Genomic DNA, 25,112 nt, shown 5'->3' on the forward strand with positions numbered 1-25,112 from the left:
AGAATGCATTATTGTATGGTGGACTGATGTGTTGTTTCTTTTTTTGCAGAGTCCGTTTGATGCTCCTTTGCGGCGGGATGAGCTTTTGGATGGCGAGGATATGTAGCTCGCCCTTGGATCCCTGGAGCTCACACACCTTTCTTTTTTGGTCGCCTGATCTATGTAGACATTTTCTATGTAGTAATGATATCTTGTCATGATTATACCAGTCGCTTTCATTATCAATCATGTATTTATTTCATGTATCGTTTTTGTTTACACGAGTATTGTACACAGTGCAGAAACTATTTTGTATGGCCCAAATAAAGCACAAATTTTTTTTCCCTCTTAACACCGCTATTAGCGTCGCAAATTTACTGCTCACGTTGTTATTATCGACGATAGTAGTATCGTTATTAGTGTCGGTATCAATGTGACGTTGATACCGATGCCAATAATGATGTTGATATCGACGTTGATATCGAGTGTTCTATGGCATCGCCAATAACGATGCTTTTTGCGATAGCATGGGCAAATTTTGTTATTTACATTTTCGTCGCTTTTAACGTCGGTATAAGGCCTATATCTTATAGTGCTTCTAACTAGGTCTTTATTTTAGTCAAAAGTTTAAGAACTAGGAGGATTTGGAGCATGAATAATCTAGTTGTCCACCATAAAGTTTTTTCGAGGCTCCCAATGGATGAGTTTCATGACCTCTAATAAGAGATTGTTACCATGTGTAAGAAAATTTTGACTAAGTCTTATATTTTTAAAGTCGTAGTATGTTGCTTATGCAAGGTGCTCTAGCTCTCAAAATTATGCAATTTTGATATCCATGGCCTTTGGCTAGCCCCCCTGCCCTTCCTTTTGTGGATGAATTTCTCTTACTATGCAAGTATCAACGACAATATTCAATTCTTGATGTAACTATCTGTATTTATTCAACACAACTACATTATTTTTTTAAAAATAATGCAAGAATGATGTAAAATGGAAGCAAGCTTATCTAGAGTCAAGAGGTTGACCGACGGACTACTATCATCAATTTGGGCACCACCACCCCCTTGAAACTATCATCAACCTCTCTCTCACAATCATTGTAGCCATTGTAGAGTATATTGTAGCTATCAGACAACCTTAGACACATCAAGGAGAGGGGAAGGAGAGCTCCATGGTGAGAGGACAAGCACTAGAGCAAGCCGATAAGCTAGGGCTAATAGCCTTGGCCAATGGTTATAAAGGCCTTGTTTTAAACCTTAACTTAGGCTAATACATTTGTGATTCTTGCCGGTTTCACACACACACACACAGCGTGGAGAAGAAGAGAAGAGAAGAAGAGGAGAAGGAGGTAGGTGGATAAGAAGGGAAGTGAAGGAGGAGAAAAGAAGAGGTGGAGAAATAGGGGAGAGAAGAAGGAAAATAAAATAAGAGGAAAAAAGGAAGATAAGAAAATAAGAGTTTAAGGGAGGATAAGTGAAGAAGAGGAGAGAGAGAGAGAGAGAGAGAGAGAGAGAGAGAGAGAGAGAGAGATGAGATGAAGAGAGCAAGAAGAGATCATCATCAAACACAGAGAGAGCACCCTTTCAGATTGTGAAAGACTCATCTACCCTTCATGTCTTTAGTATCTGTGGAACAAGCCCTTCTCCTCTCTACGAAGTCTCTATCTTGAAAGGAGTCCATCTAACCATTTAGAGTTTCTAAACAAGGCTATAAAAGTTTGAAGCTAGCACACACAGGCTCCCTTATCTCATGATAGCCCCAAAGAGAGGATATTCTAGAGTGGGGAGCATAGGAGTCACGAATATGATCGCAAACGTAGTCAACATGTCGTCACACACAATACAAGAATAGGTTCTTCTATGGATTTGCGATCATTTATTAATATACAAATAGGGATCTATGTAAAAGAGTTTATTATTTAGCAAAGAGGCTACAGTCTTTGACAACAATGAAAATTTCACCAAAAAAAAGTAGAATAAGTGGGAGTCATTAATTTTTAATTTTTAATTTTTAAAAGGTAGGGTAAATTGCATGACATTGTGATGCATTGAATAAATTATCTCTAGTTTCTTATAAATAAAATTGCATCAATAATATTTATTTTAGCATTTACAAATTATGTAAAGGTAAAAACAAGTAAAAGTTACATCAAAAATATTTCTCTTAGCATTTATAAATTATATAAATGTAAAAAAAGATAAATTTTATATCAAGAATATTTCTTTTAGTATTTATAGATTATGTAAATACAAAAAAGTCAAAAATTACATCAAAAATATTTCTTTTAGCATTTACAGATTATGTAAATATGAGAGAAAGCAAACATTACATCAAGGCTACTTTTTAGTTTTTTTGAACTAAATAAATATTATGAATTTTGTTAGTACTTATAAATCATAAAAATATAGAAAAATATTTTTGAATGATATTTATAATTCATTTAAGAAAAATAAAAATAATTAAAGTTAGGTGATTAAAAATTATTGATTAGACTTACACTCTTTAAATAGAAATTTTACCATTATTAATTAAGTTGAAATTATGGCATGGATAGTCAATTGGAAATTAGTAAATCAAATATGTGACTATTTTCAAACCTAGGATATTCAAATCTATTCATTGCTAGTATGATAAGGCTAAATACGACCCCTAGATCATGTGATAGCAAAAAGGGAGTATATAATTCTCCTTGAGAAAAATAAAAGTCTAAACATTCTTAGGAAAAATACTCGCAATGTTGGTTCACCTAATTTCCAAGGAAAAATTGTGATTCCAAGATCCAACTTAGTTCCCACAAATTAAGATAAATTCTAATTGGTGAAGGCTCGTAATGAGGATCAGGGACCAACCTTTAACAAGGATTACAAACAAAAATTCCAAACAAAGACTAACAATAACTAAGTAAAGATCCAATGAAGGAATGCTAAATCAGAATTTAGATCTCAAAAAAGGGGCTTTAGAAAATGCAAATTCGAAGGGAAACTAGGAGAACTCCAAGAAGTTAGGAGAGGACCAAGTTGGTAAGAATTACCTCCAAGTTAAGATCTTGCTCAAATTGCCTCTCTATTTGTGTAGGAATATTGCTTAAAGAAGAATTGCTTGTGCTTGTAACAGTGCATATAAGTTTAACTTGATGAAATGAGAAAGTTGATTGAATTAAATTAAAAATCCTAATAAGCTAAGTCTAAAATAGGATAAAAAGGAGAGCGTACTAGACCTCCCCCGAGGCTAGTTACGGGTCCATTTTTCAAGGGGTATTAGCTACTGCCACCAGAGAGTTTTGAACTAACCCTGATGAGGGCAAGAGGTTGCTCTGTAGGGGATCCTTTTGTAGGAGGAGTTGAGGGTGCTAGGGGGCTCTAGTTGATAAACTCTTAGACTCCTAGCAATCATCCAAACCCCTACATGACTTACGATGGATTTCTTGAGGCCCTAGTACTAGTTAGGGACAGAAATCTTGAAAATAAAGACCTTTGTGCCGTTCTTCCATATGGACTAAAGATGAACACTTGTACAAGAATTTCTATTACAATAATATATTAGAAATATTGAAACTTTTCATATACTTTGTGAATTAATAGGATGGTCAATATTTGGTCACATGGTCCCCTTCCTTGAAACTAAAACTTTTTCTAGATACTATATAGATGATAGTACCAAGTTCCATATTCAAAAAAGGGATTAAGATTTAGCCACATGGTCAAATATTTATTTCTACTTTGAGAGTGGAACTTGAGAGATTCCCAAATTCTCTAATATAGTTTTTTCCTTTAAAAAGCTATATTTTCAAAGGATTATTTTCATTGTTTGTGTGTTGTGATTGAAATTGCGTGAACAAACACTATGATTAAAAAGATTAATTAAGAGACCTAATTTTATTTATGTAATGAAGGAGATAGGAGGGAGAGAAGGAGAGGAGAGAGAGAGTGCAGAAGAGAGATAAAGACTGCACAAAAAGAGAGAAAAACTGTAGAGAGAAGAGAAAGAGAGAGAAAAGGAAGTGACGAGGAGAGAGAAAGGCTAGGAGTAGAGAGAGAAAGACAAGAACAAGAGAGAGAAATGGCTGGCAGCCGCCATGGAAGGACAAGGAAGAAGGTGAAGAAGGTGAAAGGATAGATGTATATTTATCAAAATGGTACCATGCCAGTGTCATTCACACCTTTTATACCTAGGTCAATGTGACACTAGGTATTTCCCTCCATTACAATCCATCCCTGCTTCGATGTTTTTGTCCCAAGTTGATTTTTTTTCTTCTTCTTTTCTTGTTTATTATAGTGGTAGTGGTAGTGGTAGTGGTAGTTGTGGTCGTGATCGTAGTCATACTCGTAGTCCTGGTCGTGGTCATCATCATAGTCATGGTCATGGTCGTAGTCATAGTCATAGTCATGGTCGTAGTCATAGTTGTGGTCGTGGTCGTGGTCGTCGTCGTCGTCGTAGTCGTAGTCGTGGTCGTAGTCGTAGTCGTGGTCGTAGTTGTAGTTGTAGTCGTAGTCATGGTCATGGTCGTGGTCGTGGTCGTGATCATGGTCATGGTCATAGTCGTGGTCATAGTAGTGTCCGATTCTGGGTGGTCCGATTATGGACTGGTCCGATTCTGGGAATCGAACCGGACAGGGTGGTCCAATTGCTGACGTGTCCTAATTCATCCAATCCGACGGGGTTGGTCTGAGTGCAAATGTCCGAGTGCGAGCATTCGAGTGCGAGCATCCGAGTCCAAGTGTCGAAGTCGATGGTTGTCCGAGCGTCCGATTCCCAAAATCGGGCATCCGATTCTGAGAATCGGACACTGAGTCGGACGTCTGATTCCGGCGTCCCGACGCACTTTCGAGCATGGATTCGTCCAAAATCTCCAAATATCGATGACTATAGACCACAAAATTCACCAGTAATGATGTTGGAGTGGTGGGGGAGAGATCTATATACCTGGGGATCGCTGAATGCAATGTCACTCCGTGCCCTGATCAATCGAACGGTCGCCCAAGCTCTCTCTCTCTCTCTCTCTCTCTCTCTCTCTCTCTCTCTCTCACTCACTCTCAGCTGGTTGCAAATGAGAACTAAGTTAAGATTGAAATAGCTCATATTTCACTTTCATTTCAGTGTTGTAATAATAGGGCAGTAAGCATTTATTAGTAAGAAGCTTATGCCTAATGTTCATTGATGCTTTACAAGATACTCACTAGATGTATTGCTACTTCGGTTGCTATGTATACTTCTTGATATACTATGGCATGATTTTGGGCTGAGATTTGGGCTTTGTTACATTGATCTTGGCTATAGTTACATGCCTCGGTTGCCTTATTGGCTTATGTAGTTATGGGCTTGAAGAATCTATTAGATTTTATGATCTTGATTTATACTTCATGTATATTGGATACTTGAATGTCATGTACTTGATGTTTTGAGCTTGCATTTCTCATTTGGCGTTTGATTTTGTCCTAGTGGGAGTTACCTATGCTACTTTGGATGTTCCATAGAGCTTTGGATTTATGCAATTGAGCTTGAGCTTACTTTCACCAAGACTATGGGACTCTTCATGTACATGCTCTCTTGATATATATTGGATGTAGTTACCCTATAGTGGACTAATTTGATCAGTTACTTTGGACCAAGCACTCATGTTTATTAGTGTGTTTTTAGTGATATTCATATGCTTCTAGGTTATGTATTGAGCTTTGCTTAATGGGTTATGCATTTGGTAGATCTCCTCCACAATTTAATCAAATTAATACCTCAAAAAAACACACAAATCCCTACTTCTTTCTTCCTACATTGTACATTCATGCTCCAAGCTTTCTAAAATCTACTAGGATTGATGCATATTTGGGCTCTATGCTTTAATAGGGTGTATTGGTGAAAATAAAGTTAAATGGGTCCTAATTGGTTCTTGCCTTCTCTTGCATAAATGAAGAATATTGAGCAAAAGGAGTTTAGATGCACACCTATGTCAAGATTGTGGGAGAGAAGGAAGGAGTCTCGCTTGAAGCTTTCTTGCTTGCACAATGGGGGAAGACACACAAGGGTGGAGGCTGAAAACAGTTTTCCTCTTCTTAGTTGTGTAAGCCAAAAGAACTCTCATACAAAGAAAATAGAAGAACCCTATATATGGGTCTCAAACCAAACTCAACTAACTAAGGTGGCATACTAACTGAGCCACGAACTAGAGTAGATAAGGATAGCTATCATGTAGCTATTATTCATGGGCGGTGTACCAACCGCGTCTGCAACTGACACGTCGGTGACATAAATACACAACGGTCACCTTGGCGTATCACGAGTGGAGCTCGATATCTCAGCACTCCCCCTCGAGCTCAATCCCAATTCCTGCACACCAAGCACGTCTCTGAACTTGCGCAGCTTCTCTGCGGCCAATGCCTTCGTGAATATGTCAGCTACCTGATCCTCTGTGCTGACATAAACTAGATCAATAAGACCTAGTAAAACCCTCTCTCGCACATAGTGATAATGCACCTCAATGTGCTTTGTTCTAGCATGATAGACTGGGTTATTTGCCAAGTGTATACTGCTCATGTTGTCACAATAAATGACAACTGGCCCATCTGTAGACTGATGCATATCATAAAGTAGCTTATGCAACCAAGCTACCTCACATGCAGCCATTGCTGCACCCCTGTACTCAGCCTCTGTGCTCGATAAGGCAACTGTAGGCTGTTTCTTGCTGCTCCAAGTGACTGCAGCACTCCCAAAAGAGAACACATATCCACTGGTAGATCGTCTATCAGAAATACTACCAGCCCAATCAGCATCAGTGTATCCATGCAACTGTATCTGAACCCTAGTCTCATAAAATAGTCCATACTGCAATGTGGACTTCACATACCTGAGTATGCGTCTAGCCGCATCCAAATGTGGTTTCCTTGGAGCCTGCATAAACTGACTTACCAATCCAACAACATAGCTCAAATCTGGCCTGGTAATAGTCATATAAATCAAACTTCCTACTATGCGTAGGGTCTTCTAGAAGCTCACCTGCATCTGTGCTCAGCTTCACATTCTGCTCCAAAGGAACTGAAATAGGCTTACAGCCTGTCATCCCATATTTGGACAGCATGTCCAATCCATATTGCCTCTGCAAGAGCTCTATCCCACTTGGTGATCTAATCACCTCAATGCCCAAGAAATAACGCAGCTCTCCCAAATCCTTCATCTCAAACTTCTGCTTCAATAGCATTTTCACATGAAGGATATCTTCATCACTGTCACCTGTCATAATCAAATCATCAACATAAATGACAAGTAGCATAATACCTTTCTCTGTTTTTCTCACATAAAGTGAGAAATCTGCCTTGGAAATCTGAAAGCCAATAGTGACAAGATACTGTCCTATCTTGTCAGACCATGCTCTAGGTGCTTGCTTCAAGCCATACAAGGCTTTCTTCAACCTGCAAACAAACTCAGGATGAACAGCATGCACATAACCTGGTGGCTGCTCCATATAGACCTCTTCTTGCAAATCACCATGCAAGAAGGCATTCTTTACATCCATCTGATGTAAAGACCATTCCTTTGATGCAGCCATAGCAATGACTGCTCTTACAGTTGCCATCCTTGCAACTGGACTGAATGTTTCTTCATAGTCAATGCCATATGTTTGTGCATACCCCTTGACTACTAATCTTGCCTTGTATCTGTTCACAGAACCATCTGCATTGTGCTTCACCTTATAAACCCACTTACAGCCAATTGCATTTTTACCTTTAGGCAAAGGTACCAATTCCCATGTAGTATTTGCTTCCAAGGCATCCATTTCTTCATCCATGGCTTTCTCCCATTTTTCTTTTCCCATGGCTTGCTCAAAAGAAGTGGGTTCTGGTTCCTGTATCACTTTGACCATATATGCATAGTGAATGGCTGTAAATCCATCATATTTCAGCCTATCCACAGGATACCTAACTCTGGTAGACCTGCGCAAAGTGGGTTCACTCCCAGGTGCTCTCAAAACATCCCTGGTCTTCCTTACTCCAGGTGTAACAATAGAAGGAATACCCAACTCATCATCAATGCTCTGTTCTGAGCCACTGGATTCACCATCCACATAAGAGTGACCTGCATTCACATCAATCATGGGCTGATCAACCTTCTCTTTTCCTTTTCATGATACCTGCATACCACTATCTGCATTGCTTTGAGAAGATTCTCGTGATCTCAATCTGCCTGTCCATGGTGAAGAATGTGAACCACTGCTAGAGGACGCTCCAGGTCCATTAATATTTTGTGACTGCTGCTGTGAATTCTGTGCAGCATTACCATTTTGTGCATCTACATCATCAATCACATTTACTGGTTTATACCAGCTACTCATCTCATCAAAAACAACATCTCTGCTCACTGTAAACTTACGAGTAAAAGGGTTATAGCATCTATACCCTTTTTGCTGCAGAGAGTAACCAATAAAGATGCACTTTTTAGCTTTTGGATCCAACTTGGATCTCAACTCATCTGGCACATGTACATAGGCAATGCAACCAAAAATTTTCAAATGAGAAATATCTGGTTTCCTACCAGTATACCTCTCCTCTGGAGTCATTCCATGTATTGCTGCAGTGGGAGTCCTGTTCATTATGTAGACTGCTGTAGCAACTGCTTCAGCCCAATAAAAATCTAGCAAGTCTTTTTCATTGAGCATGGCACGAGATACCTCTCCAATATGCATGTTTTTCCTTTCTGCAATTCCATTTTGTTGTGGGGTATAACTGCATGAATATTGCTGCTTTATACCATGCTCCTGCAAGAACTTTGCAAACTCATTTGAGAGGTACTCTCCCCCTCCATCTGACCTTAGGCATTTTATTTGCAGACCTGTTTCTTTTTCAGCCATAGCTTTAAGGGTTTTGAAATGCCCAAAAACTTCACTTTTCTTTTTCATAAAACACACCCAAACTTTTCTGCTATAGTCATCAATAAAAGTGACAAAATAATGACAGCCTCCAAGAGATGCAGCTTTAGTAGTCCACACATCAGAGTGGATTAATTCCAATGGCTTCTCACTCTCTTGAACATGTCTAGGAAATGGTTTCCTTGCCTGTTTTCCAAACTGACAGGCTTCACATACCTTATGCATTTCTGCAACCTTGAATTTTGACAATCCTGCAACAATATTTTGGGCCTGCATTGATTTAAGTCGCTGTACATTAACATGACCAATGCGTTTATGCCAGATATCAATATCTGCAACTACATCGGTCCCATGTGCAAACATTGCTGCACTCAATTCAGACATGTCTGCATCCAATGTAAACATTCTGCCCTTCTTCTTTCCTTTTGCTATCAAGCGACCTTTATTTTTCATATCCTCAACAAAGCATCCATGCGGATTAAATCTGATCTGCAAGCCCTGTTCAACCATTTGACCAACAGAAACCAGATTCTTGGTGATATTCGGGACATGAAATACATCAGACAGGTATTTCTTTTTCCCATCCTGGATAGACAAGGGAATTTTTCCAATCTGCACAATAGGATGTGCAGTATCATCACCAGTCTCCACAAATCCTGGTTTTTCCATTTTCCTTGCATCCTCCATCCATTCTGCATGACCTGTCATGTGGTTTGATGCACCTGAGTCAACATACCATACATCATTGCTTTCTTCTGCACTTGTCACAGAATTGTTCATGTACTGCACCATGAACAAATGCTCATTTCTGTCATCACCCTGTCTGCTAGAAGATGCATAATTCCCTTGTTGCAGTTTTCCATTCATGATGTCATTCTGCTTTTTATAGCAGTCTTTAGCCATATGATCCATTTTACCACAGTAGTAGCATTCAACATTACTGTTTGCATTTTGACCTCTTTGCCATCCACCACGACCTCTTTGGCTCCCCCTGCCTCTAGAGTTACCACGTCCTCCTCCATAGGACTGGTTTTCTTGAGTTTGCTGCATATTCTGATTTCTACCACGGCCTCCAAATCGGCCTCCTCTACCTCTGCCTCTACCTCTTCCAGCATTTGAGTAGAAGACAGCTTCTTTTGAAGTTCCTCCTGAAGAAGATGCACCACCATTTCTCTGTTCCTCAGAAATTAGAAGAGCAATCAACTCCTCAAAATCAGGAAATCTTTCACGAACTGAAATGGATGTCCGAAACTGTGCATAATCCTTTCCTAGACCATTCAAGGTCACGGAAACTAAATCATCATCTTCCACTGGCGACCCAATGGAAGCAAGTGCATCTGCAATCTTCTTCACCTTCATGTGGTAGTCGTTGATGCTCATACTTTCTCTTTGCACATTATGCAACTCTTGTTTGAGCTGCATTTTCCTGGCTTGCGTATTTGTGCTGTACATTTTTGACAAAGTATCCCATGCCTCCTTTGGCGTACTTGCATCCTGAATATGCACAATCATAGAGTCTGAAATACTGATAGACAGCCAATACATAACTTTCCTGGCTCTCTCATGCCATGTTTTGAATGCCTGCATTTGCTGTTGATTGGGAACATCAGGAAGAACTGGTTCTTCTTCATTTCCTGCAACAAATTCCCAATATCCTTTTCCCATAAGGAAATTCGTCATTCTAAACTTCCATGCTTGGAAGTTGTTCTTGTCAAGCTTTTCAGTGACAATCTGTGAAAGAGAATCAGATGCCATTACAGAACACTGCGAAAAAATTCTGTCACTGCAAAAACTCAGCTTCACCCTCACAAGGGCAAATCTGCAAAACTGGCGAAAGTGGTATTTGACCACACAGTCACTTCCTAGTGACGATTTTGCATAAACAGGAACCAAGGATGATTCTGAAACTCCCAATGTCTCTGCGCACAAGCATACGATGCAATTTCTACAGTAACTTTTCACCGACCTGTAGAACAGTGGCTGAACAACATAAAACTGAGCCTTTTTCTGAGTGCGTGCAGAAAACTTCCGCCTCCAAAACAGGCCCCGAAATGGCCTCAAATAAAAAAAACAGGGTCGCCAAGAGCTAAACCTCTTTCCCGCAGCATATACTGCCCTCTTGCTTCACCGCGAAGGGCGTCTCAACCTGAGACAATGCACTCCTGCACTTTCCGGCTGTGCTACCTGCAGAGATCTACTCCCAAAACAGAAAATGAAAGCAACACTGCTCCTCTTACCAGAACACCACGAGCTTGGCTTGCTTTCTTGAGCTCCTTACCACGAACAAGGCTCTGATACCATGTCAAGATTGTGGGAGAGAAGGAAGGAGTCTCGCTTGAAGCTTTCTTGCTTGCACAATGGGGGAAGACACACAAGGGTGGAGGCTGAAAACAGTTTTTCTCTTCTTAGTTGTGTAAGCCAAAAGAACTCTCATACAAAGAAAATAGAAGAACCCTATATATGGGTCTCAAACCAAACTTAACTAACTAAGGTGGCATACTAACTGAGCCACGAACTAGAGTAGATAAGGATAGCTATCATGTAGCTATTATTCATGGGCGGTGTACCAACCGCATCTGCAACTGACACGTCGATGACATAAATACACAACGGTCACCCTGGCGTATCACGAGTGGAGCTCGATATCTCAATAACCTATATTCGAAGAAGATGTTGATCGATGAGACCAACTCGAAGTGCTCCTCGGTCAATCACACTCTCCATATGCCTATAAAGAAATTTTATGTTTAAAAAATATTAATATTTCTCTTCTCCTTTTTTATCTAGATATTAGCTTCCTCTCTCTCTACTCTCTACTCTCTCTTGATCTCTTTGTCTCTCTATCTCTATCTCTATCTCTATCTCTCTCTCTCTCACCCCTCTCACTCTTTTTCTCTTCTCTCCCTCTCTCTCTCCCTCTCCCTCTTTGTCTCAAATTAAACTGATACTTCAAAAAAATACATAAATCTCTACTTCTTTCCACCTACATTGTACATTCCTACTCTAAGCTTTCTAAAATCAACCATGGAAATGGACAAAAAATGAATAGGAGGTTTTGCACACTTACTTCAAGGTTTGATGGTATGGAAATGAGCAAACTAGGGGATCTCTCAACAATATGTAATTTTAAGTAGCACGCATATATGCCTTGGATTGTACCTTAGACTTTTCAATGTGAAATATTTTAAGGGGCATTGGCATGTATGTCAAAACGTGCATTTGGTATTTTCACAAAGAAATGCTCGTGCATATATTGATTTGTAGATTGCACATATTGGCACTTATACTTGCATTCCAATTTCTTTTAGATGATTGCAAGCTTCTCCTATTGCAAGGTGGCTATCATCTTTGATTGGCTAGTCTATTAAGAATGTGTGACATGACATTAAGATGGAGATACATGGTTGTAGGTTGGCATTAGAGAGATAGTTCTGTAACTAAAAATCCAAGTGACTATTTTAAGGAATTTTATGGTAGCAATGAGTAATAAAGACAATCTCATTGAAAGGAAATTCTATGTGCTTTGTTTAGGAGTCAACCTATTGGGGAGATAAGCTTGGACAATCCTCAATTGGCTTCTACTACAAAAGCAATTTATTTAGCTTTTTATGGAAATTGAGTAATCAACCATGTTGGAAGGACATGTTTTTTGGATAAGATAGTAATCACTTGTTGGAAGGATGATGATTGACTGCCTATAGTCCTAGCAATGTTGTAAGGACTTGCTAGTCTTAGGATAGATTGAGCTTGAGGATTCGGCCTTAGATCTTGCTCAAAATGGAACTACTCACCTTCAATAGACCTTGGATTTCAAGTTGGCATCATCCTTTGTTGTCAAGTATAAGGTCTTTTGGGATTCATAGTTTATATTTTATTGTATCTAGAAAAGACAAACAAAATCTCATTGCATTAAAATTTCTTTCTGCTTGTTCTTGGAAATTGGTTCGTGTATCTTGTGAAAATGTTGATTGTCTTAAACTTTGGGATATTAATGCTTGAAATTTGAAATCATGTGTTGTGAAGTCAATCTATTCACAAGAATTGCAATATGTGTGTGGGTTTTGAATTTTCTTATCATTGGGCATCCTGTTGTGTTCTTGTGTTTGTGTTTTAGTTGTCATATTGTATCATTGTTCTAGTTCAAGCTTGTTCTTTGTTGTGGTATCTTGAACTTGAGTGTGAAGGCACATGGGTCTTGAAATTATACATTGCACAATCGTTTTGTTCACAAGAACTTCTACGACCATGTAGGTTTTGAGTCCTCTTATTCTTCATCACTCTCTTTTTTATTCTTGTGTTGTGGATTTAAAGAAAACTTAAGAACTTATGTTTCATTTTGTGGTTGTTCTTGATCTACCTTCCGTGTTCTTTAGGGATATGAGAACCAATTATATTATGGTTTTTGTTTAATGGTTGTGTAATTGAAGTTTCCTGTTGAGTTCATAATCTAGGCAAAGTCATACACCTTTAGGGACACTGCTTTGGTCTCATCTTTGAGTTGTGAGTACATTTTGCCTTGTTCACTGCTCATTTAACATATTTTTGGTGCCTCTCCTAAGGAGTACCAATTTGACCTTGTCTTGGTGGCTATTTTCACTTGACTTGTGACCTATTCTTGATCAATTGACTTTGACTATAGATTGTTCAAGACGGCTAGTTCCTTCTCAAAAATTCATGGCATAAAGGGAGAGGATCCTCAATGATTCCTTGAAAAAAATTTGGATGTATTATCAAGTGTATTATTAACCATGCATTAAATCTTTAGGTCATACGATCTCAATTGTTGAATGAGGGTAAGAATTGGATTGAAGACTATGAGAGGCTTTTGAGATAGAGAACACCCCCTCTTCCACTAGAGTATGAAACAAACAAATAGGCATTCCTTAATTTATTTAGAGTGATTGAGACTTCCTAAGACCTATGGGAAAATATTGAAATTTGTTAGAAAAAAAGATACCAAACCATAGGATTCTTTGTCAAAAGAAAGGATACCACACCATAGTATCCTTTATCAAAAGAAAGAACATTCCTTTGCCATAGAATTCACCCGACTATGGAATCTTTGGAATGTATCCCTAGGGACTAGAGAGAGAGTGCCTAAAATGTTCAAGATCAAACCCTTTGTAGAGAAATTTCAAGGTGTAAGATGAGGACTAAGTTAAAAATCAAGGAACCTAATACCTTTGAGGAAGTAGTGAGGATTGCTATTGGAAAAGAGAGAGAAATTGAAAAGTTGAAAGAGAAAGCAACATTTGAGAGATTGAAAATTGAGAGTAGTTGCCCAAGTTTTCTAGGAAATAGCCAAAACTATCAGTTGTTGACAAGATAGGGACCCTAATAAACAACCAAGATTGAAGAACAATTGACCAGGTAGTTGTAGAATAAGAGATTGAATGCCTTGAGAGAAAGAAACTGGGGTAGAGGAACAGGAGGAATTGTGGGTCAAAGTAATCAATGAGTGCAAAGAGGAAATGGTAAGGGTATGGCAAGAAAAGGTCCTATATGTTTCAATTGTGAAGAGTTTAGTCATATAAGTCCTAATTGTCCATATCCTACTAGAATAGGAGGTGATATATACTCACTTCCTAGCCAGTCCCTTCGATCTACTTGGGTACGCTATGATGCTTGGATTTCCAGTAGATGAGATCGAAGCTCCCAACTTGGGCCCACTTGGGCTAGACGAAGAGAGTGGTTCTGGGGGATGCTGCAAATGCATGGATGCAGTGAGCCCGCGGTCAACTCGAGATACAAGTGCTACTCCTTGCTCTCATGCAGGTTCGAGAGAGCATGGCTCAGGTGGTTGTTGTGGAGATACCAATGCAGTGTCGCCATCTCGTCATTCTGCTGGATTTGCATCACCTATGGGATTTGTCACACCTGTGGGGACATCTACTCTAGTCACTCCAGCTTTTGCTTAGTGGCACCCCTATGGGTGCTACTCTGACAGATACCACCCTCGTGGGTACACCAGATGTACAGAGGTCTCTTGGATATGCCCAGGAGCGTGGTCGCAAGTGGGAGAGGACACATCTTAAACATACCCTAGAGGGGTATGGATACCTTGTAGATGATAGGACAAGAGCCGTCATCATGAATGATGAGGGGAGGAGGGTGATGACTCATATGAGAGAGTTGTGCCAAAAAGTTTTTCAGCACAACATCTTGGATCATTGGAAGAACATACCGGAGGGGAGCAAGGACTACATAGTAGAATCCTTGCATCAGGAGTTTCTGGTATCCACTGTAGCAAATAGGTTCTCCACAGGCTGGACGATGGAGTGCATGCGTGTGTACATGTCACACAGATGATCAGACGCACACAAGGCACTTGCTATTAGCATCGTAGTTTGCATCGCAAAACATTGCTATTGACATTGCTATTTGCATTGCATTTGTGACGCAAATAGTGACGCCAATGGTGACAGTTCTATGGTGTCGCTAATACCAACATGTTTAGTGATGATGGGGACAAAAAGTTTTTGTGAACATTTTTGTCGCTTTGAACGTCGGTTTGAGGCTTGTATCTTGTAGTGGATGTGATTATCAGAGAACTCTTTATAGGTGGCAATGTGTTAATAATTCTAATCAATGCCACAATCTTGTCTTGCAAGGGTAGTACATTGTCTTAGGTGGTGTGTTACTTAATTATCATTGATGCCACAATCTTGTCTTGCAAAGGTACATTCTTCCATATTCACTACTCCAAAAAAACCATAGTGGAGTAAAACCTGTGCTTGAAAAAAACCTAGATATAGTGTAATCCCACCTTCAATTTTTTAAATTTACTTTTAAAAATTAATTTTGAAGGTGATGGTTTGCATCCTTTTATTTTGTCTATTGAGAACTTGTGGTTTAAGCCTTAAATTTTTGTTTGTATTTAGTTTTTTAAACATATTTTTCTATTCTCAATTTGTTGCTCTTTAAGGCGAAATAATGCACTTGTAAGTTTAGTCATTATTAAAAGTGGAATGGTTTCTCTTTTGAAAAGGAATATTAGTGGTGATCATCATAGACGCATTGGTCCTACTAAGTGCTTGAAATAAATCTTTTTCCAAAAAGTTGAAAAATATTCAAGTTAGGAGGATAAGAGGTTTTTGGCCAAAATTTAGAGGTATTGTGGGAAAATACAATAAAATCTTCTAAGTTTTATAGGTTTCATAGAAAGTGGATCATTCCTTGGATCTTTTGAGATTAAACTTGTTCTCTTGGTGTGGTTAAGACTCTTGTAGCTTGGATTTGAGCGCTAATACCTTGGAGTTTAGATCCCTCTCATATATATATATATCTATATATATATATAAAACTTTTGGCTCAAGTGATGGAATATGGCCACATCTATACTAAATTAATATTTTGCAAACACCATTTCAATATATCTATGAATAAAATTGACAAATTTCTACCTCATATGAGATCGAAGCATTATATCTTTTAAATCTTTTAGCTTTAATCTAGGAATATTATTTAATTCTTTATCCAAGGTTTAGTAGATGCAACAACTTTTCTTTTGTACTATATACTATATAAATAGTGATATGTATAACTGTATTTCATCTAATGTGGAATCAATGGAAAACTTTCTACATTAAAGATATCATTTTTATACATATGATGAATCTTGTAATTGCAATCCAAAGTAGACTATTTGTCTATTTGTAAAAAATGTGATTTTTGTTTTAAAAAATTTATAGCATTCACAATTTAAAAATTCCTTCACTTATTACAATAAACTAGAATTTTGTCAAATAGACATTGCATATGATGAAAGTCACATCTTTGGCCAAATGACATTACTACTTTGCTAATGCTTCAAATCCCATATTGTAAATATATGTGATTCTTATCTTGGCTACACATGTTAATTGCATTTTTGCTAATAACGCTATGCTACAAGGGGCTAGGCCTATAAACTCATTGATGCTTTCTCAAACTTTTAAAAACAATTACGACCACATCTAATATTGTGCATAACCTCGTATTAAAATAATTGTGTTGGAGTGTGCCTGTATCATCAAAAGGAGAAGCATGACTTTAATTGCACTAGTTAACCCTAAATAGTTTGCAATTTTCACATTTCTTTAAACAGCAATATATATGCACTTCGATTGCAATTTTAATATATATCTTCACATGATTGATGCACCCCATACGAGAGTTGGGGAGTTATTGATTGCAAAATTCTTCTTGGAGAGAGCCACAATTCTACAATTAGCAGCTCTAAGCACAATTCTACAACCAATAGCTCCCCCCCCCCTTTTTTTCCCTTCCTTGGATACTCATTAGGCTATCATTATTTCCAGGACAACATGACTGATATAAACTCATCCAAATATGCACTCCATCGCATCATTGTCATGCCCAAATGTATGCCTTAGAAGCTCAAGTCCATCAGTAAGCATCCATGGCATTGAGCATGACCTTTGTAAAGCATTGTATGCTGAAAGAACAAGTGCAGTATTGCTACAAAAATAGGTGCAAAATTTATGCCATCACGTTGTCCACTAATTTTGTTTTTTAATTGGAACTTGATATGCCACACATAAATAGTTCACGCTGAACTCCAGGAGATAAAAGTAACTTATTCATGCTTTCTTATTTTTGTCAATGCTCATCCAAATTGGGCTCTTCCATGTGGCATTTCACCCAAGCCAATCTCACAGGAACTCCATGGTTCATAGCTCTGATACCATATTGGAAGAGAGGGAGAGACAGAGAGTGGAGCAAGACCATGAGCTTCAGCTCATCTTCATCTTCTTCATCATTCCATTATACGACTAATAACTGAAAGAGAGACTACAATAGGTTTTACACTAACCATCCTCTAAGTATGGTTAGGTCCCGACTTATTAATGTCACCCACATGTACAACTGTCTCTAGCTAATGTCGGTCACACACATAGATAAGGACAGGTCGAGCTTCATATTCTAACATTTACTAGCAAATCTACGTGGGTCAGTTTTTCTAACTAACAGTTATATATGGAGCCAGATCAATGAGCTTGTGAAAATGTTTTGTGTTTGTCTAGATGATGATGGGTTCACCACAGTGGCTTTCCAATTACTGCAAAATCATAATTTATATACTAATTAGATAGTCATCAGTATCTGATAATGAGCACTCTTCAATGTTGATGGCTCTCCTTTCTCAAAGGTTGACATTGTAGGCTGATCAATCCCCTTTCCTTTCATATTGGAGGGCTGGGCTGAAGCATTTTCAATATGAAAAGTGGGTACATTTGGTGGGAAAGATGTGGTTTGAGTCTTCAAGTCCTTGATAGCTGCTACTACATCTTCAAATCCACTCTTCAAGTCCTTGATAGCTGCTACTACATCTTCAAATACACTCTTCATAAACTTGACCAGCTGGTGAAGTCCTTCATCCACTTTGTTGGATGTGTTCTCAACCTTTTCCAAGGATTTGAATAGTTGCTCATAATGATCATGCATCCCAATGTACGGCATACGCGTCTCTCTTGAAAGCATAAAGTCTTCAAAAGGTTCATGAGACAAGGGATTTCCATCATTACCCACTCGTGCACTATGAGCGTAACCAACGCTTACAACATCATCTTGTTGGTCATGATTGAGGGATTCATTAGTGTTGTTTTGATCATTGATATATTCTCAGATTTCTTCTTGAATGGTCTCCATGACTTGATCTTTTCTTTTGTTTTTGGCCATTATGGATATAGGTGCTGTCAAAGATGATTGTGGGGAAGAAAACTGTCAATAACTTGCTTAGTATTGCACCAATACCAATGGTTTCTTGATCCAAAGGAAGCTTACATAGTAGGGATACTCTAGATTTAGCAAGATCTCAGCTTGCAATAGGGTATATGGGTGAAATGAACTCAAACAGTGCACCCCTATCAACCTGTGTCTAAGTCCCACCAGACCTCCTGTCAGAAAATTTGCTATAACTCTTGCTCCCGGAGTCCGATTACTGAAATTTTTTATTCAAATTGAAGTTTGATATCCCCTCTTCAAATCAAGATCGCTATCTCCTTGGGTGCTACTGCTTGGTCCATGCCATGATGAAAGCGTGTTGTGGCAAACCTTTGTATCTCTTATGGATGACTTTGATGCCCCATCACATGTCGACGATCTATATCAACCAACTGAGTGGGCCAAGTGTTTCTAACCCTACCTCTTACATTCATTTATGTGTATGTCATGTGTTAAGTATGGGGACTTATGAGTACAGGTTATGGTCTAGTGTAAGGCCCTTATTAATTAGTCAAATCGATTTGTTCACATTTTAAGTGTGGGGATGTGTCCCTGTGTGAGCCCTACATGTCTCATTTGCATACATTTATGAATAACTTGCTCGTTGATTCTTACATGATATCCTCTTTTCTTTATTCCCTGTTGAGATTCCTTCCTCACCCACCTGCCCTATTCTAACCCCTTTCTACAGTCTTCTCTTACCCTTCCGATTGTTTCATTATTTTGTTGATTCTCTATGTGAACATACCCTATGTTCACCAAAATTGCAATTTGACCTTTCAGCCTTGTTCATCCCTTTGAATTGGCAACTTTTTCTTATTACTTCTCTTTGTTCAGAATCATGGTTCAACGGTTATTAATTTTTGAAAATTTTTATGTGAATCAGATGTGTTTCCATGCGAACGTACCTTTTTCGCTCCAGAACTATAGTGTGATGTGATAGCCCTAATCTTCTCTCCTTCTTGGACACTTTTCCTTTTTATATCCCATCTTTTTAATGCACGAATTGGTTGTTATTAATTTTTATGTATTGTGGGTTTATTTTTACGTGAATTTTACATTTTTCTATGTGAACACACTCTTTTCTCATCAAAATGGCATTCAATTTGGATAACCTCAAGCTATTAGTCCCCTCAAATATTTTTTCTTTTTCTCCCCTTCCTTATGTCCTACTAATTTTTTGTTATTAATTTTTAATTGTGTTTCCTTATATATTTTTACTCCTTTTTCCATGTGAACAAATCACGTTTTGACCCAACAGCCCTATCAACCACCATTCATCAAATATTTGTCATTTTTTTCCCCTTGTTTCACTTAATGGATTGTTTGGAATTATTTTTTTCATATTTTTGGGCATGTTTTTATTGTTTTTTTCATGCGACTCATCCCATTTATCATCGGAACCGTGTTTTGACTTGATAGCCCTATCCAACTCATCAGCCCAGACATTTTTTCTTCTTGCTGCATTCCAGTCGGACTTTTTGATTTTTTTGTTATTAATTTTTTATTATATTTTAGGTTTTATTTTTTCGTATTTTCCATGTAAACTGCGTAATTCACATGGGAACTGTGTACTAACATGATAGGCCTATGTGGCACATTTGCACCCATATTTTTTTTTCTTTTCACATTTTTTTTGATCGATGGATTTTGTGTATTTTGGTCCAAGTTTTTGTTCTTATTTTTCCGTGTGTGAGAATGCCGATTTTTGCCTCGTCGTGCATGTTGGGGCATCCACCGTGTCACATTCAATCTGTGTCTGCTTCCCCTGCTCCCGTTTGATTCCGTCATGGTAAATGTTTTTACCCCTGCCCGCATTGGTGCATGGGACGAGGGGGACATGCTTATTTTTTTAGCATTTTCAAATTACAAATGAAATTTAAAAAAAGAAAACTAGTTCTCCCCCTAATAGTCCCACCTATTCCCTCAATCTCCTTCTATCTCTTCCCTGCCTCTTTCTCTCTTCCCAACCCCCATCCTCTCCTCTCCCTCTTTCTCTCTTCTATCCTTCCACTCCCTGTGGGTTCTCCTCCATCTTTTTCTTCCATCTCCCCCTCTCCCCACCATCTCCTCCTTCTCTCTCCTCCTGTTCCCTCCTCTCTCTCTCTCTCTCTCTCTCTCTCTCTCTCTCTCCTCCTTCCTTCTTTCCTCTCCTCTTCTCCTTCTCCTTCTTTCTTCTCTCCTCCTCCTCCTTCCCCCTCCCCCCTGTTCCTTAGCCCCTCGCTCGCCTGCGCCACCCCCATCTCCCCTACATGCCTTCCTATTGAGATTTGCAATCACATCCTTGCTGCCTCTTTGTAAGAGCGGATGGGTTGAGGACATGTAGGCTGCAGGAATCCCATAGGCATAGAGAGAAAAACTAGCACCTACCCATCTCTATATAACATTGTACTTGGTTGTCACTTTCATATGAGATGAATGCAATGTCACTATCATTTTTCTTTTCAGTTTAGTGTGCCTGTTGCTTGGTTTGTGTCCTTCACTCAAGTCACTTTGTCTCTGTCATCTCCAAATACATATGAGTTTCGTCTATGTCTACGAACCTCCATAGCTACCATGCTCTAGATCATGTGTTTTCACATGGTATCAAAGGGCAGCTGAGCATGGCTTAGCATGTCTTAGGTCCTCTCTCTACTCTCTCAGCTCTCCTTTGGCTAGCTCAAGGCTAACTAATGACCTCATTTCTCAACTCTACCTTCACCAATCTAGCCACACAGTACCTACCTCTGATGGAGCTCTCAAATCTCTTGATACAAGCCATAAATCAACACGCTTCCTTCTAGAGAGTTGTTCTTTTGCTCATGGCAAAGCTTTCTATTACATAAGACCTTGACATTAATCCTCCATTGGTTCAGCACTTCGTCTACAACATGTCACTGCCCTGGTTGCACCTGCGTCAGTTCGTACTGGCATTGCACGCAGTGATGTGGTTCAAATGCATATTATTCGTACACTTTACATGAAATGTTCTTTCATTAAAAATTAACATAATCTTCTCTTGAAATCCTACCTACCATGAAGAGTTCTTAGAGAAGAATCAAAACTCCTAACCATATCATCTCTTATGAATACTTGCATGTTGTAATAGCCTCATAGGTGATTGGGTAACTTTTAACATGGCCAATTGAAATACATGTGTTCATCCACGTTGCATTTTTGGAGCTCCCAAATGGTTTGCACAAGCAGAGAGTATTTCTGAGCTTTGAAAGGTGCCACATGGCTTGCGAGATTTGAAGGACATTTCTTTATGCAAGTCAATATGAAGAAAATCACAACATGAGTAAGAAAATAACAATATCCGGGTCCAAAAAAGCATCAACAAGCTTCTACTCATAGTATAGAACATGGTTATATTCACAATTCAAGCTAGATGAAATATCAAAATGCAAAAGTTTGTGTGTTTTTGGCCTCTTTTAAATGATGACACTAGAAAAAAATAACTCCATGCAAGATACTATGATGGAGAAGTAATTACTTGCATTACAAGTTGCATATTTGACATCTAGGTGCATAATACAAACCCTCAAAACAAGTAATGCGGAACTATGTTAAATATAACAATAAAATAGAAGTATAAGAACAAGAATAGGAGTTAAATGTAAACCAGTTTAGAGCTCTAGGAGCTCCAAATTGTCTATGCTAGAGCTCCAAACTGGTTTACATTTTTTTGACCATGAATGTGGTCTCATTTTCATCATCATCTTGGAAGTTGTTGATGGTGAGGATGGTGTGGGTGATAGCCATGATGATAGGACGTAGTAAACCTTGTAGCAACTGCCATAGGTGTAGTACTCGATGTTGGCAATCGTGATGTCACACTGTGTTGTCACTACATTGGCATTAGATGCAGGTGAGCTAGTCATTTTGCAACCATTATTAGATTGGCACTAGGTACCGCCACAACTTTAAAGCTCCTATACTTGATAAGCTCTTGGTGAATTATTTGGCCAATAAGAAAGATATGAAATATGGACAGACATAATAGGAATATACATGAATTAGGCCTTCTTTAAGGGCTTCAACAAACTTTTTAGGCAGAACCACCACATGGATATTGGGGAGGACTACATGAATTGGACAATAATGCAATTCTTCTTGTTGTTGTGGGTGGCATTACATGTGAGTTCTAAGACCTTCAAATAAAGAAATCCATAAGCATAGAGAGAAATATGAATCATAAAAATGGAGATCCAATTTGCATAGTATTGTTTTGTGTGTGTGTGTGATGAGTAGGATACACGAGAACTAGGGGTTAGACATCTAGTCACACTAATTGAGGTATATAAGGTGTAAGAGACCCAGTTTAGGGCATCAAGATATTATCAAGAACTGACTCTTCACCTTCATCTCAAGCTTCCATGGCTTTTGCCTTCTTTATCCCCTCTTTCCTCTCTTTCTCTCTCCTCTTCTAGTCTTTCTTCTTCTTCTTCTTCTTGTTCTTTCTCTCTTTCTCTCTTTCTCTCTTTCTCTCTTTCTCTCTTTCTCTCTTTCTCTCTTTCTCTCTTTCTTTCTCTTCAGCTCATTCTTCTCTCTCCTCTCAGCTTCATTCATGACAAGTGGTATCAGAGCATCAAGCTTTGGTCCTTTTCTCCTTTCCTCTTTCTCTATCTAGTTTCCTTTTCAAATCTGAAACCCTAGTTACTCAAGTCACAAGTATAGATACAACAGGTAGGACTATAGTTAGTTACATCTTTTCTTCGAGCAAGGAAGACCTATGGCTAGAAATCTTGACATATTTGGAGATAAGATGGCCGACTTAGCAATTCGTGACTCCTTTTTATATAACTTTTAGGGGTTCTAAGACCAAAGTTGGAGACTCAAGAGTTAGAAGAGGGCCAAAATCCCAATTACTTTTTGTTTCAATACCCTTCTCTCTCTTCTCCTACAAGCTGCCATGGTTGCCAACTTTGAGAAGCTCCAAGATCTTGCTCTAGCTCTCGCTCCAAGTCATCAGCCACCATCTCAACTTGATTCCTTGCACTCCTCCCAACAACAGGTAGAGTAGCCTATAGGTTGGGTAGTAGGGCTAGGTAGAGCCATTAGGGAATAGCCCTAAATTTGTGATGCAAATTTTGTTGATGTCCCTACTCTCCTCTTGCCCCTCCTCAACAATACTCAGCCTCACCCATGGCTTCCCTGCTCCTCCGACAACTGGCTGTGAGACTCCTAATCAAGGCCTCGACCTCCTTCTTTTGGCATTTGAGCCCACAAGTTGAAAACCTTGATACCTAGCAATGAACTATTTGGGGCAATCATTAAATCTTAGTTCGAGCTCTCAAACCTCTCCAATCTCAGCCTAGGACCCCCTTCAGCCACTCTTGGCCTCATTTCCCTTGGATTGAACATCATGATGCTCAACATGCAAAGGATCCTTGTGGCAACTATGAAAGCTCCATTTGAAGCTTTGCATTCTTGAAGTTCAAGCTCGAGAATAAGCATGAGAGTCCCTACCATCAAAGGAAGCATCAAATCCTTGAAGGATTCATCCATTATGGCATGCTCCAATAATCAATTGGGCTTACTTGATGGAGAACTTCGCATCATGGTGGGATCATGTTTCATCCATCTACTCCAAACACTAAAGGGGTATGTCAATCCAATCTTAATCTCTTGTTTTAATCCATTTGCTGAGATTAATCCCTTTTGTTGGAGAGATTATGGTTGCATATGGCCTCTTAGTTAAATCTTTCATTGTATGCATGCTACCCACATGAAATCAATAATCCACTTGCTTTCATTTTCCTTCCAATGCATCATGATTAACTCTCCATCATGATTTCATGTGGAACAAGATAAACCCTACCCAAGCTCTGGTTTAATCCTTGCATCTCATGAAAAGACTCAATTCTTATTTTCCAATGAACCTCATGTTGGTTGCATAATTTAAAATGTTTGCCATGTATACTCCAGGTGAGAAAAAAGGCTAATGTTAGGCAAGGTGGTAAGCGAAAAGAGAGGTGACTCTCCCTTACCACTTAAGACCCAGAAGGGATGCACAACTCATCTTGGGGAAAACTTTACCCACCTCTCAGTGATTTGAAGACCGATACTTGTATGCATGTGCAGATACACCCCATGGTCACCCTATTCCCAATGGAGTACCCTTATTTGGATACACCTTCAACAATCATGGTACCCATGACATGAGATGCAACCAATCGAGATATATGACACTAAGATCCACTTATGCAGTGATGAAAAAGCAAATAGATATGTCAATGTACTTGGGATTATGCTTAGTATACCTAGGATGCTTCTTATGATGATGCTCCAACCCCTCATCCCATCAACCATTCATACAATGCATTTGGGAATTGGGACAAATAGTGTTTCTAGTCATAATCACTCAAGGACAATCACAGAAAGCTTACTAAAAAAATTTATTTAGTGTAGCTTGGAGTGAAACCTATAACACATCTCAAAGAGGGATTTTTTTCCTTCAATTTGAATCAAAAATATCTCCAAGTGGAGATACGGTCTAAAAGTTACGATCATTTTTGTGCACTGAGGTCACTATGGATAGGTTGTAGACAAGCACAAAAATCTAATTGCA

The sequence above is a fragment of the Lygodium microphyllum genome, chromosome 12 (assembly GCF_053477565.2).
Source record: "Lygodium microphyllum isolate KBCC chromosome 12, Lygodium_microphyllum_v1.1.10, whole genome shotgun sequence".
Taxonomy (NCBI): domain Eukaryota; kingdom Viridiplantae; phylum Streptophyta; class Polypodiopsida; order Schizaeales; family Lygodiaceae; genus Lygodium; species Lygodium microphyllum.